We start from the raw sequence: 13,813 nt of genomic DNA, 5'->3' as shown, positions 1-13,813 counted from the left end.
ATTCTGCTAATTACACCAGAGAAGGAGATGATCCCCTTTTCTCTCAAACTGGATTTTTAGTGCACTCACAATATGGCCGAGTATGAAGCTTTGATACAAGGTCTGAAAATTCTACAGGATTTTAATGTCAGAAGAGTGCATGCTTATGGTGATTCTTTGCTCATCGTCAATCAAGTCCTAGCCGAATGGCAAGTGAAAGATCAGAAATTACTTCTTTACCAGAAAATTATCTCAACTCTTGCCAACAGGTTCGAAGAATTCCAACTTTTCTATATCAAAAGAGACTTCAATCAAGTTGCAGACAGCTTAGCCAATCTGGGATCCAGCATGTCTTTCAAGGGTGGAGAATCTTGTCGCTCATTTGAAATTGGCAGACTTGATCAACCCGCTTTCGTCCCAGTAGAGCAGATAAACCAGGCTGAGCAAAAGAAGAAGCCCTGGTATCATGATATCAAAAATTTCATTAAAACTGGCGAATTTCCTCCAGAACTCTCAAAGAAAGAGAAGCGAGCAATTCAGCGCATGTCTGCTCGATATTTTATTCTTGCCGACGTCCTCTATCGTCGTGGATTCAGTTCTGAATATTCCAGATGTTTAGACGAAGAAAAAGCCAAAGAAGTTGTGCAAGAAGCGCACGAAGGTATTTGCGGTGGTCATGTTGGCTATCAGACTCTCGTCAAACAAATCATCCGAGCAGGATATTACTGGAGAACCATGCAACAAGATTCCTATCGTTTTGTGAAGAAGTGTGTTCAATGCCAGATGCATGCACCTTACATTCATGCGCCGGCGACATACTTGCAATCTGTCGTCTCGCCATGGCCATTTTCCATGTGGGCTTTCGATGTTGTAGGCCCCATCACTCCTTCAGCTTCTAATGGTCATAAATATTTTCTTGTCGCAACAGAATATTTTACTAAGTGGGTAGAAGCAGTCACTCTACGCACAGTAGAGGGCCGACACGTGGTTTCTTTCATTCACAAGAATATCCTTTGTCGTTTCGGTATACCGCATGATATTGTGTCCGACAATGGCAGTCATTTCAAGAATGAGAGAATGAGAACATTCTGCTCAAAGTTCAGAATTCATCATCATTTTTCTGCTCCTTATTATCCTCAAGGAAATGATCAAGCAGAGGCCACTAATAAGATTCTGATTAGAATCCTGGAGCGAACCTTGGAAACAGGCCGTGACTGGCATGAAAAGATTCATGACGCGTTGTGGGCATATAGAACCACCATTCGAACTCCAACTAATGCTACTCCGTCAGAGCTTGTCTACGAAACAGAAGTAGTACTGCCTCTACATGTTCAGAAACCTGCTCTGAAATTTGCGTCACTTCTAGAATTACCTCTTGATCAATATCAGCAACAGCGGCTAGTACAACTTGATTTGCTAGATAAGAAAAGGCTCAAAGCAGCAGAGCACGCTCAATCGTATCGTCAAAGGATAGCGAGACAATATGCAAAATCTGTCATCGAAAGAAAGTTTCAAGTCAATGATCTAGTGCTCAGATCAACGACTTATCTCAAACACCGCCCAGGTGGCAAGTGGTCACCCAATTGGGAAGGTCCTTATGTTTTCAAAGAGGCATTGCCTCGTAGCTCCTATCGTCTCATCAATGCCGATGGAGTGGAATTACCTGATCCTATCAATGCCCGACATTTGAAAAAATTCTATACTTAAATCATGCCCTATTCTTTGTAATTCCTTCAAAATTATCTTCAAATAATGATCAATATTCTCTTTTCCCAATTACACTGGGGCATTTTTAATTTCTTAGTTTATCTACAAATACCCTGTATGCAGGCAGGATCAAACAAATCTCTCATTTTGCACACATGTGCACCCATCTACATTCATTTGCATTTGCATGCATTCATTCACATTCATCTGCATTCATCTACATCAATTTGCATTGAACTCCCCATTCAGGATAAGGGATAAATCTTGAGGCCCCGACAGTCGCCCAAGTTGTCGTAAGGGTGAAGACTGAAAATTTTCCATCAAAATCAATTAGTAATTCTTCAGAATCCAGTGTTCGTGCTGGTAATTTTTCAAAAATCCAATGTTCGTGCTGGTAAATTTTCAAAATCCAGTGTTCGTGCTGGTAAACTTTCAAAACCCAGTACTCGTACTGGTAATCATTTAAAACCCAGTGCTCGTACTGGTAACCATTTAAAATCCAGTGCTCGTACTGGTAATCTTTCAAAATTCAGTGCTCGTACTAGTACTCTTCCAAAATCTGATGCTCGTGCTAGTTGAACTAGTCCCAAATGTCATCTTTATAATTATCAACTTTTCTTTCCTTTAAATGTCTAGAATTGGTCTAGAAGAGTCGAGTTCCGATTCGAATCTTCTTCCAAATCCAATTCAGAATTGGTCTAGAAAATCCAAGTTCCGACTTGAATTTTCTTACAAATCCAATTCGTATAATTTTCTTTCCTCTAGATTCTAGAATTGGTCTAGAATAGTCGAGTTCCGATTCGAATCTTCTTCCAAATTCAATTCAGAATTGGTCTAGAAAATCAGAGTTTCGACTCGAATTTTCTTTCAAATCCAATTTGCTTAGCTTTCCTTTACAAGTTTGAACTTCTACTCAAACTATCCTGCGAGTTGGTCTAGAAGATCCGAGTTCCGACTCGAATTGTCTTTCAAAATCCAATTCATCTAGTTTTCCTTGAAGAATTGAATTCCGATTCGAATCTTCCCTCAAAAACCCAGCTTAGCACCTGGTCCATTCAAAGCTCACAAGTTGGAATTATTCCTTCTTAAGCTATGATCCTTATGTTGAATTCCTATGGAATTGATAGTTCGTAGGTCGAACCCCTGCGGGACCAATGTCGTTCTTAGGCTGAATCCCTATTGAACCAATGTCGTTCTCAATCGAACCAATGTCGTTCTCAATTGAACCAATGTCGTTCTTAGGCTGAATCCCTATAGAACCCATGTCGCTCCCAGTAGACCAATTCACAATTTCGACCTTCGGGTCAATCAAGTTCCAATTTCCAATCATCAATTTCCAAATTTTCAAATTTCTAATTTCCAATTTCAAATATCAAATTTCAAAATTCCAATCTCCAAAATTTGACCCTTTTGGTCATCCAATACCAATTTCAATCATTTTCTCTTGCGAGAGACCCTTTTTATAGGGAGAGTTCGAGGGAGCTCGCTCTTTTCGCATGCTATCCAATTCGTTCACTTAGCTCCTTTTCAGGGAGAGTTTGAAGGGACTCGTGTCTTTGTGAACCGTTTGCAAAACAAAATTCCAAATTTTACACAAGGAACCCTTTTTATAGGGAGAGACTCGACGGAGACTTGCCTTCCTTGTGGCCCCATAATTTCAGACTAGGCCATTTCATCATGAAGGACCCTCTTTTCAGGGAGAGTGTGATAAACTCGTTCCTTCATGACCAATTTACCAATCTCACCAATTCTGGCCCCCTTTCCATAAGAGAAGCCTAATGTTAGGAAGTTTTGACGAAAGCTTAATTTCTCTTCGAAAGTTCATTTTGTAAACACCTCCTCTTCAGGGAAGAGAGGAGTAATTCCCAATTCTAATTTCTGAATCTTCTCCTTTGAGGAAAGGAGAAGAGAATTTTTGTCATGGATGTGTTGCGTTGTGCTTCAAATGCTCGCTTTCACAAAAGGATTTTAAGAAAATTTTGCCAATTTGTCATTAAATATTTGTTGATTTCAAAAATCTTTATTGCACAAAATTATTACTTCAGAATACCTCCACTATTACTTCTGAAAGAGCAATGCTTTCACAAAAAAGGATTCAAAGTTCAAAATCCTTTTATTGGCCAACCAAAAGGATGAAGAATAAATCCGCGATATGGCCAACAAAGAGAATTCAATGTTGTTGCAAAGCCATGAGTGATTGATATTGATCGCAGTCAATGGCACATTTTTAAAGACCATTCTTGAAAAATAAAGCAGTCGAAATATCCTGGGTGATACAAAAAAATCCACTCAATATCCATATCTCCTCAATCACCTAAGCTGCAATTAAATATCTGCAAAAGGGATCTCTCAATTGTCGTCAAGATGAAGGCGAATTAAGCGAGTCGACCTCCGGGGCCAAAGAAGATTTGGATCATCTCCAAGATGACGGAGTTTGTGACGAATCCTTCTAGGGAAAGTTCAGATCACCGTCGAGATGAAGGCGAGTGTGATGAGCCTACCGACAAACCCTAAAAGATATTTGATTCCAGCTGTCATCAAGAGATTCCCAACCAATGAGCCAATAACTATCAAGATAATCCCTGAGAGAAAAGAAGGATCGGAACATCTCTGAGATAAAGGAGTTTGTGACGTACCCTTCCCAAGAAAAAAAGAGAGAAAAGTCAGGACATCTCCAAAATGAAGGATGATGTAATTCCCGAAAAATCCAAGAGAGCTTCAATCTGCTAAAAAGAGAGTGCAGAGAGATCATCATGAGAAAAGAATCCCAGGATATCAGACTGACAAATCTATCAAGAATCTTCTTTAATTTTGTGAAATTCTTTTATCAATATTCTTTCACCAATAGCTCTCGCAATATCCAGAATACTTTCTTTTTCGTCCATATCAAGGAAATTGATAGCTTCCTTGAAAGAAAGTCAATCGCAAGCAATTTGAATTCGAATCTTGATTCTACGGAGTTAAGCCCAGTCGGAGGTAATACTTCAGGTAGAAAAGAGAGAATACTTTCAAAACAATGTGCATCATTTTCAATTATTTTGAATCAACAACAATTTTCAACATTTTGACAATATTTTTTAGCTATCCTGGCATGAAACGAGAGCTTGAGGTTCATCTATGGTGCATCTTGACATCAGTTGTTATCCCTTTTTAGTACTTGATAATGGGAGTTTTCAAGATTCCTTCCCTTCTTTGGTATAATCTGAGCGCACGGACTCTCAGATTCTCACACTTTCCTGTGTCCCCACTGTCCCACCATAGACAGTCCAATTTCGGCTTGAGGTTAAGCCACCAATTTCAGCAAAAGGCAATTTCAAAAGCTATTTAGTCTCAGCAATGAGACGCCCAAAATCAAACCCTTTTCAAGCTTTAGGGACCCCAATTTCCTTCCTTTTGCAAACCCCTATCGGATTCATTATGCGGAAATCCGAAGGTTTCATTACGGGCTCTTCTTTCAAGGATTCCGTCCATTTTCTGCCCGATCAGGTTAAGGGTACAAACCTGAGCCTCCTTTGATGGGGTATTCCATTTTTCAGCCCAATCAGGTTAAGGGCATAAACCTGAGCCTCCTTTGATGAGGTATTTCATTTTTATTGCCCAATCAGGTTAAGGGTATAAACCTGAGCCTCCTTTGATGAGGTATTCCATTTTTTGCCCGATCAGGTTAAGGGTATAAACCTGAGCCTCCTTTGATGAGGTATTCCATTTTTCACCCAATCAGGTCAAGGGTATAAACCTGAGCCTCCTTTGATGAGGTATTCCATTTTCAACCCGGTCAGGTTAAGGGTTAAGCCTGAGCTTCGTTCCATACGAGGTATTTCCCGTCCCATCCAGGTTAAGGGCAAAACCTGAATCTCATTTCTTTTTGAAGTAAAATTTTCTTCTTATTCTCCATTTCATATCTACCATCATCATTTGAATTAATTCTTTCATGCCCAGTCAGATTTATCTAACTGGGGCATTTTATGGTTCAAATTTGGTATATTTTCTTTGCCACTAAGCTCGGCCCTATTCCAGCTTAGTAGCAAAGAAGGGGCATCTGTAAACACCCCAAATTTTCACCCTCATTCAGTACTTACATTTTATGTGTCATTGCATATCATTGCATGCATTCGGCATACCATTTCGTTGCATTGCATAGCATTGCTTGTCATTACATCTCATTTTCGAGATCCAACACTCCTGTTTTCAAAATATTTAATCCAGATTCGGGTTTTAAAACTTTTCTTTCAAAATCAATTTTAAAACCTGGGTTTTTAATCAACATTATGTCATTTGCCAACCCCCAGGACCTTATATTTTGAAGTATTTTCTTAGAAAACGATCTGGATTCATTTCAAACTCAATTTCAATTGATTTCAATTCTCAGATGAGGCCCATTTAGGTGGTGTTGCTTCTGGATTCCTTCACTTATCAAAAATCTCAAAAATCTTAGAGTCCTAATTGGATCAGGACTCTTCTTCAAGAGTCCAGTCGGATCAGGACTCTTCTTCAGAGTTTTAATTGGATTGAGATTCTAATCTTTTACAGCTATTTTATTCATTTTCAATCAAATCTTTTAAAATCTTTCAAAATGAGTCAGAAACTCAGAGTTTAGTTAAAACAGGACTTTGTTCAGAGAGTCCTAGTTGGATCAGGACTTTGATCCTGATTTCAATTTTGAGAGAATCTTTTAGAAATCTTTCAATATACCAAAACCATTACACTTTTATCAAAGAATTTCAAAATTCTGAGATTTTATCTCAGAGTCCTGAACAAATCAGGACTCTACCCCAGAGTCCTGATCGAAGAAGGACTCTATCCAAAATTGATGCTCTCGCTTCATTTTCACTGGTTTTCAAAAGCTTTGCCCAAATTTCATCATTTGCTCATCAGAAAACCAAAATTCTTAGAGTTCTTATCGAATCAGGACTCTTTCTTAGAGTCCTAATCAGATCAGGACTCTGAACCAAAACTTCAATTTCATCCTGTTTCTAACTGTCTTTCAAAATTCTCTTATTTGTTTTCTCAGAAAATCCAAAAATCTGAAAGTCCTAGTTCAATCAGGACTCTGTCCTTAGAGTCTCAGTTGAATCAGAACTCTCTTTTATTTCAATATTCGTTATTGTTTTCACTGTTTTGACAAGTTCTTTCATTTGTTTTTCAGAAAATACCAAAAAAAATCTAGAGTTTCAGTCCGATCAGGACTCTGTCCCGGAGTCCTAGTCCAGTCAGGAGTCTGTTTTGAAGTCTGTTTAATTTCCATTTTAAATCTTCTCCGTTTGTTTTCAAAAATTAGGTCATTTGGTAGAGTCCAGTTAATCCAGGACTCTATTTCAGAGTCCTGATCGAGTTAGGAGTCTAACCCTGACAGTATTTTTTGACTTGTTTCACCATTTTAGATGAAATCTTTTCAAAAATTCCTTCATTTGGCTTTTAAAATCCAAAATCTCAGAGTCCTAAGAGTTCAGGACTCTAACTCGGAGTTCCAGTTTGCTTGATAACCTATTTTCAAAGATCTTGAATTTCAAATACTGATTTTAACCCCTTTTCAAAGCCATTTTCAGTGTTTATTTCAAAATTCTTCAAAACTCGATATGGGCCCACTCAGTTGGCACCATATCCAGAGAAGTTCTGACTCGGTTAGAACCCTATTCCATTTCAAAAATTCTAATTTTAAGTTTACTTTTGAAAATCTTTTGAAAACTCCTTCAATTTCAAGTTTTAAAATCGCTTTTTGAAAAACTCAAGTAGGGCCCACTCGGGGTGGCGCCATATTCGAGTAAGTCAGGGCTAGACTAGGGTTAGTCAGTGTCTTGATTAGTGTTAGGGGTTTAGAAGAGTTAAAATTTATTTTGAAAACTCATTTTGAAAGTTAGTTTTTAAAACTAGTGTTTTTAAAGGTTTTTAAAAGGTGTTTTAAAACTCAAATGTGGAAAATGCCAAGTGGCATCACATTTGGGGATTTTTTAGGATTAGCTAGGGGTTAATTAGGTATTATTTAGGATAATTTAGGCTAGGGGTATATAGGTAATCCTCTACAAAAATCGCCCCCCTTAGAGAGTCCAAAAATTTTACAAAACTTGATTTTTTTAACCTAAAAAAATTTCTTTATAAAGAGGCCCCATGGGGGATGATTTTCCCAGCCACCTCCTATTGGATTCTTGGAGCTTCTCTCTCCTCTCCAGCGTTCCTCCATAAAATATCAAAAATTTCTTCAATTTTTGATATTTTATTTAGTGTTTTTAATGATTTAAACCTAGATTTAGCCTTGGACATCCCTCCTTATGAAGATCCAACCATGGTTTCACCTCAAGAACCATCAAGAATGGTCCAAGAAGATGATCTAACTCTGTTTTTTATGTTTTACAGGGATTCTAATCCATTAGAATCAATTTTAGCATTAGTCTTTGTATTATTAACCAATAAAATACATGATTTACCCTTGTAATGGGTTAAATCTATGTTTTAAAGGTAATATTGAATTCCAGCCATTGATTCCCTGCTTTTATTTTATTTTCATGGTTTATTCATGTTTGTTTTACGCTCTATAGCATAGAAATAATTTTTATTTACTGTTTTATGGTTTATTTTATTGTTTTCATTAGTTAATGCATATTTTCTCAAGTTTTTTAGATTTCTGTGTGTTTTTTAGTTTAGAACAGAAAAGAGCATGCTGTTTCGGATTGAAATATGTGCTGTTAATTTCTGATTTTTTTATATGTGATGCATGCATATGTTATTGATCTACTGTAAAAAAATCAGAGTTTTTAGACTTCAGAAACCCTGTCAGAAAAATCAGACATCAAATCGGGTTTTTAAAACTTTAAAATCATTGTTAAAATCAAGAGGGTAACTTGCTGTGATGATATTTTTCTCATCTTATATCCGATTCTAGATCTGTAAAGTGATATGATTTATATTGATTAGATATAGCTACTGTGAAATTTTCAGAATTCTTTATTACTGGTTAGTATTTTTCCTTTGTCAGAGACTCTGATTTTCAATTTAAAACTCGTTAGGGTTTACCAAAACCCTAATCAGACTTGTGTTGTTTATAAATCCCAAACTACAGATCCGATTCATGATCTGTAAAAAGTGAGTATTGTTATTTTTCTGTCAATGGTTTACTGTTAAAATATCTGATATTTTAAAGGAGCACTGCTATTTATGCCGGAATTTGCAATTGAAAGTATCAGTTAAGACCAAAGTTAAACTCAATATATTCAAGTCCGGATTGTCGGATAGGGATCTCCCTGGTTTTAAAAGCTTTTTCATATCTGTAAAAAGGAAAAGTTTTTTTTTCTTGTCTATTTGTTGTCTGTAAAATTTCATAAATTTTCATAGAGGTTTGACCCCTGGTTCTGGTCTTGGACTTAAACTGGTTGGTGAGCTAGGTAAAAAATAGCCTATTTTTAGGGTTTAATGCAATTTTCGGATTAAATTACTGCCAAAAAATTATTTTTATAATTCCAATCCACTATTAGGGTTATAATAAGTGCAGGTACCAAATTTGATGAATTTTGGAATCTGATTGATGGCTGAATTAAGCAAATTGCAAAACAGGGCACCCGAAGAATTCCAAAACACTGCAAAAATCACAAAATTTGTGATATTCTTGGATTTTTGTGCATAAGCATATATTTTTAGGGTTTAATCATATTCATAATCATATTAGGATGCTTTAGGTTTAATTTGACGCTCATTTGATTTCATTTAGTGCATAAAACCTAAGTTTTACCAAAATATTTTCTAAAAACCCTGATTTCAAGGCCATAGTCTTGTTATCGGGGGCAATTTGGTCATTTGACCTCAATTTCGAAATCCCTAACCCTAATTTTCATATTTTTAATTATTTCATATCATATTTGGTTTGATTTATTTTCATTTGAATTTTAAAAAACTTGCATTTTATCAAATATCTTTCTGAAAACCCCAATTTCAAGGCCATAGTCTTGTTATTAGGGGTATTTTGGTCATTTTGACCCCAATTTCGAAATTTCATATCTTATCTTCCTTATTTATTCAATTTTATTTCATATTTCATCATTTTGATTTAAGGGAATCATGGCAAAAAGGCTTATATCTAGCAAAATTCAGTAATTTCTAGATATTACTGGATAAATCTAGAAAAGCCAACATATCATCACTAACAAAGTTTTCTAGTTTTGCAGGTACATTGAAGACTTTATTTTTCATGTATTGAAATTTCAATAGTGGTGTAAATTAAATTAAACTTTGGAATAAGAATTTACATTTTCTGCTTAGCCTAGGCAGCATTGCATATAGTTTATTTTTTTTAAATAATGTTAATGTGTGATGGATGATGATTCATGCATATTCAAACTCACTATGGTCTACCTGAATGGCACATACACTAGCTTTTATGAAGTTTATAAACTTGGTGGAATTTGTATTTATGGCCATAGTCAGAATACGAATGATACCTAGATTTATGATCTTCACATTAGCCACATTCGGCCTACACTCTTAGGCTAACTTCAAAATGCATTGCATTTCTCAAAAATACAAAGAGATTTTCTCAATTCCTCAAAATCATATTCATTCATTTCATGAATTTCCCAATTCCAATTCAAATTCCAAATCAGAGAAATCAATTTCTTCAAATTTTTCTAAGTCTTATTCAAAAAAATCGATTTTCTCAAAATATGGATTTGCCAATGATATTTCAAGTATTTCCCAAGTTCCAAATTCGATTTTCTAAGTTATATTTTCAATTTCAAAGTTTGAATTCAAAGAAATCAAGTTTTTTTAAAGTTATTTCATATTTCTCAGAGTCAATTTTCACAAAATCTCAAGATTTCTTCAGAAACTGATTTTTACTTTTCTCAGAAGTACATTTCAAATCCCAATTCACGATTTTCCATGTGATATCTATTCTAAGTGTTTCAGTTATTCAAAGCAAACATCATGTTTTCAAATATGCATTTTCAGAAATTCATAGCACATGCCTGATTCTATGTGCATTTAGAAATTAGAATATGATTTAGACAAGTTGAATAGAGCAGAGCAGTAGATTGATCCTTGGTTCGATTACCCCTGGTAAAGGCGCCAGAAACGGTTGAACCTCGTACCGACAGGCGAGTCCCATTCTACGGAATTTTCCCGCATTTTAAAACGGAGGCGAGTTATTTTCAAAAACTATTTCAAAGGTCAGTTTGACTCGCAAAAAGTTAAAATTTTTGCGATGATAACAGCAACAAAATTCATTAGGAAGATCTTGAAAATGATAAGGGTATCATAAGATAAAAGGGGTTGGATGACATTGAACAATGAAATTTCTAGAGAAACATAGAGAGATGCAACAAGATCTTAACATAATGCAAGTCAATCATTAATAGGGTAATGGAAATTAGATACAAACCAAAAAAAAATCAAAATGGAGAAAGGAGATTACCGTAATACATAATATGAATCGGCATAGAATGTGAATGCAATAGCAAGATATACAAAAGAAAAAAGAAAAAAAAAGGAATCCAATATTGGAATGAGATTGTTCCTTTTTGCTATAGCATAGGGATGGGTTGATGTTGCACAGGCAACTCAACACCATCGAGAATGCTGTAATGAAGCCATAATGGGAAAAATTTCAAGGAAAATATGGAAAAAAAAGGGAATCAAAGGGGAGATGAAGAATAACTTACCAGATTCCTTCTTGTTGCAAGGGGGGGTAGAAGGCAAATGGGGAAGAAAGAGCGATATATACAGAAGGGGGAAGGGTGAAGGCGTTGAAAATATATCCTGCGAATGTTTTTGATCTTTGGCTGTTTGGAAGGAGAGCCCTCCGTGCTTTCGATCGTCGGCTGTTTGGAAGGAGAAGCCTCTGTAGCCTTGCTGCGGAGGTTTGCTTCTTTCAACTGACGGAGAAGAGAACCTGAGGGATAAACTTGATATAAAGGGGGTCGGAGGGAAAGGGGAAGAAGGGAGAAGGTTGAAACGCGATCGATCAGAAGGGGATGGGATGAAAATGGATCCTTGAATTGGGGAGGTGAAGAAGCGGTGAATCAGAAGCCTCCCCTTTGTGCCCTTTTAAAGAGGGAAAGGAGGAATCGGGAGGAAAATTTGTTGGAGATGAACGAAGGTCGCGCTTCTGGAGGTTAGCGATGGAGGATGGCGATCGAGAGAGCTTCCGAGAGAGAGAGAGAGAGAGAGAGAGCTGGAAGAAAAGGAGAGGGGTCTTTGGGAAAGTTCGAGAAGGAGAAGAAGGCGAGGAAACCATTCACAGGATTTTTCAAAAATTCAGAAACAAGGCTCTTTCTTTCAAAAAATTTCTAAAAAGGGTTTTAGCAAAAGGGTTTTAAGCTAATATATATTTTTATTGAAAGCTTTTTAAGTTTTCGAGAGAAATTCTAAAGACATAAGAAAATACGAGGAAAAACCTGAGGATTTTTAAAATAGGGGATCGAGACGAGGTTTTGAAGTATTTTTATAAAATATTTGTTTTAAAATTGTAAGGTTTTCTGAAAAATGAGGTTTCTGGAAAATATCGGGTTAAATTTAAAACTTGAGATTCCAGAATGGATCCGGTCCTGATTTGGATCAGAAATTGGGTCAGGAATGAAAATTGAGTTTGGATTCCAGCGAATCTGAGAAATGAATGGAATTTTTGGTTAAAATTTGACCCAATTATTCAGAAGACGGAGGTCAAGGGCAAAGAAGGAATTTTTGGATTTTTTTTGGAAAATTTGCAGTGTTCACAGATGCCCCTCTTTGTTGCTAAGCCGGTTATAAGCCGAGCTTAGCGGCAAAGAAGACACGCCAAATTTTCTTTAAAAATGCCTCAGTCAGAAGGTCTGAACTAGGTGTGGAAGAATTTGTTTTGCAAAGCTTTATTTTTTAGGTTTTGTACCTTATCCTGAAAGGTTTTGGGAAGAAAACAAAATTCTTGAGAAGGAAGTAATTTGAACAGAAGAAAAATGAGGAAATCGAGATGGGACTTTTGGGATGAATTTCTCGAAATGATAAAAGGAGAGATTTTTAAAGAAGTCTCAAGGTTGAGACAAAGATAAGAATTTTTGAAAAGATACAGGTTTAGCCCTTGACCTGGATGGGACAAAAAATATTTGAAAAACCACGATGGGACATTTTGAAAGATACCTCATGAGACAAGGTTCTGATATAATTCTTTTTTTGAATGGATATACAAAGCATGGATTCCTTGAGGGGAAAAACCATGATGGGGCTGGGAGAAATACCTCACCAGAATGAGGCAACTCTTTTTGAGAAATATAAGCAATGCTAGGTTGTATCAAAATAGGTATTGAGCATTTATTTCATTTTGGAGAACCAGAAAATTTTGCCAATAAGATGAAATTGTAGTTGATTCAAATGCTTGAAAAGTGTGCACGTATGTGCAAGAGATATTCCCTCTTTTTAACTAGAGTATTTTCTCCAACGAGGTTAACTTCCCGGATTTTAGAGTCAGATTCAAGTTTTAAAGTTGTTGAGTTTCTTCAAGGAAGTTATTCATTTCCTTGATATGAATAGAGAAGAAGTACTCTTAATTTCATAAAAGCAAGCATCGAAAAGATATTGATGAAAGGATTTCGCGTGGGAAAAGATAATTGCTGGCAACTTTGGCAATTTGATATCCTGAGGCTTTTCCCATAATGATCTTTCTGGCACTCTTTTTGAGATATCAAGCTTTTTGGATTTCGGGGAAGTTCATTACATCATCCTTCATTTTGGAGATGTCATGGCTTTTCTCTTTTTCTTCGGGGAAGGGTATGTCACAAACTCCTTCATCTTGGAGATGCTTCGATCCTTCTTTTTCTCAGGAGTTATACTGATGATATTGGCTCATTGGTCAAAAGTCTCTTGATGATAGCAGCAATCAAATATCTTTTAGGGTTTGTTGGGAGGTTCAGTGCAGTCGCCTTCATCTTGACGGTGATCTGAACGTTCCCTGGAAGGATCCATCACAAACTCCTTCATCTCGGAGATGATCCAAATCTTCTTTGGCCCCGGGGGTCGACCTCGCATATTCGCCATGAACTTGACGACAATTGAGAGATCCCCTTTGCAGATATTTGATTGTAGCTTAAATGAATGAGGAGATGTGGATTGAGTGGATTCTTTTTATCGCTCAGGATATTTCTATTGTCTGATTGCTAGAAAATTGTCTTTA

Source organism: Nuphar pumila, chromosome 17 (assembly GCF_984573655.1).
Source record: "Nuphar pumila chromosome 17, dmNupPumi1.hap1.1, whole genome shotgun sequence".
NCBI classification, from domain to species: Eukaryota; Viridiplantae; Streptophyta; class Magnoliopsida; order Nymphaeales; family Nymphaeaceae; genus Nuphar; species Nuphar pumila.
This window is presented reverse-complemented; position numbering follows the sequence as displayed.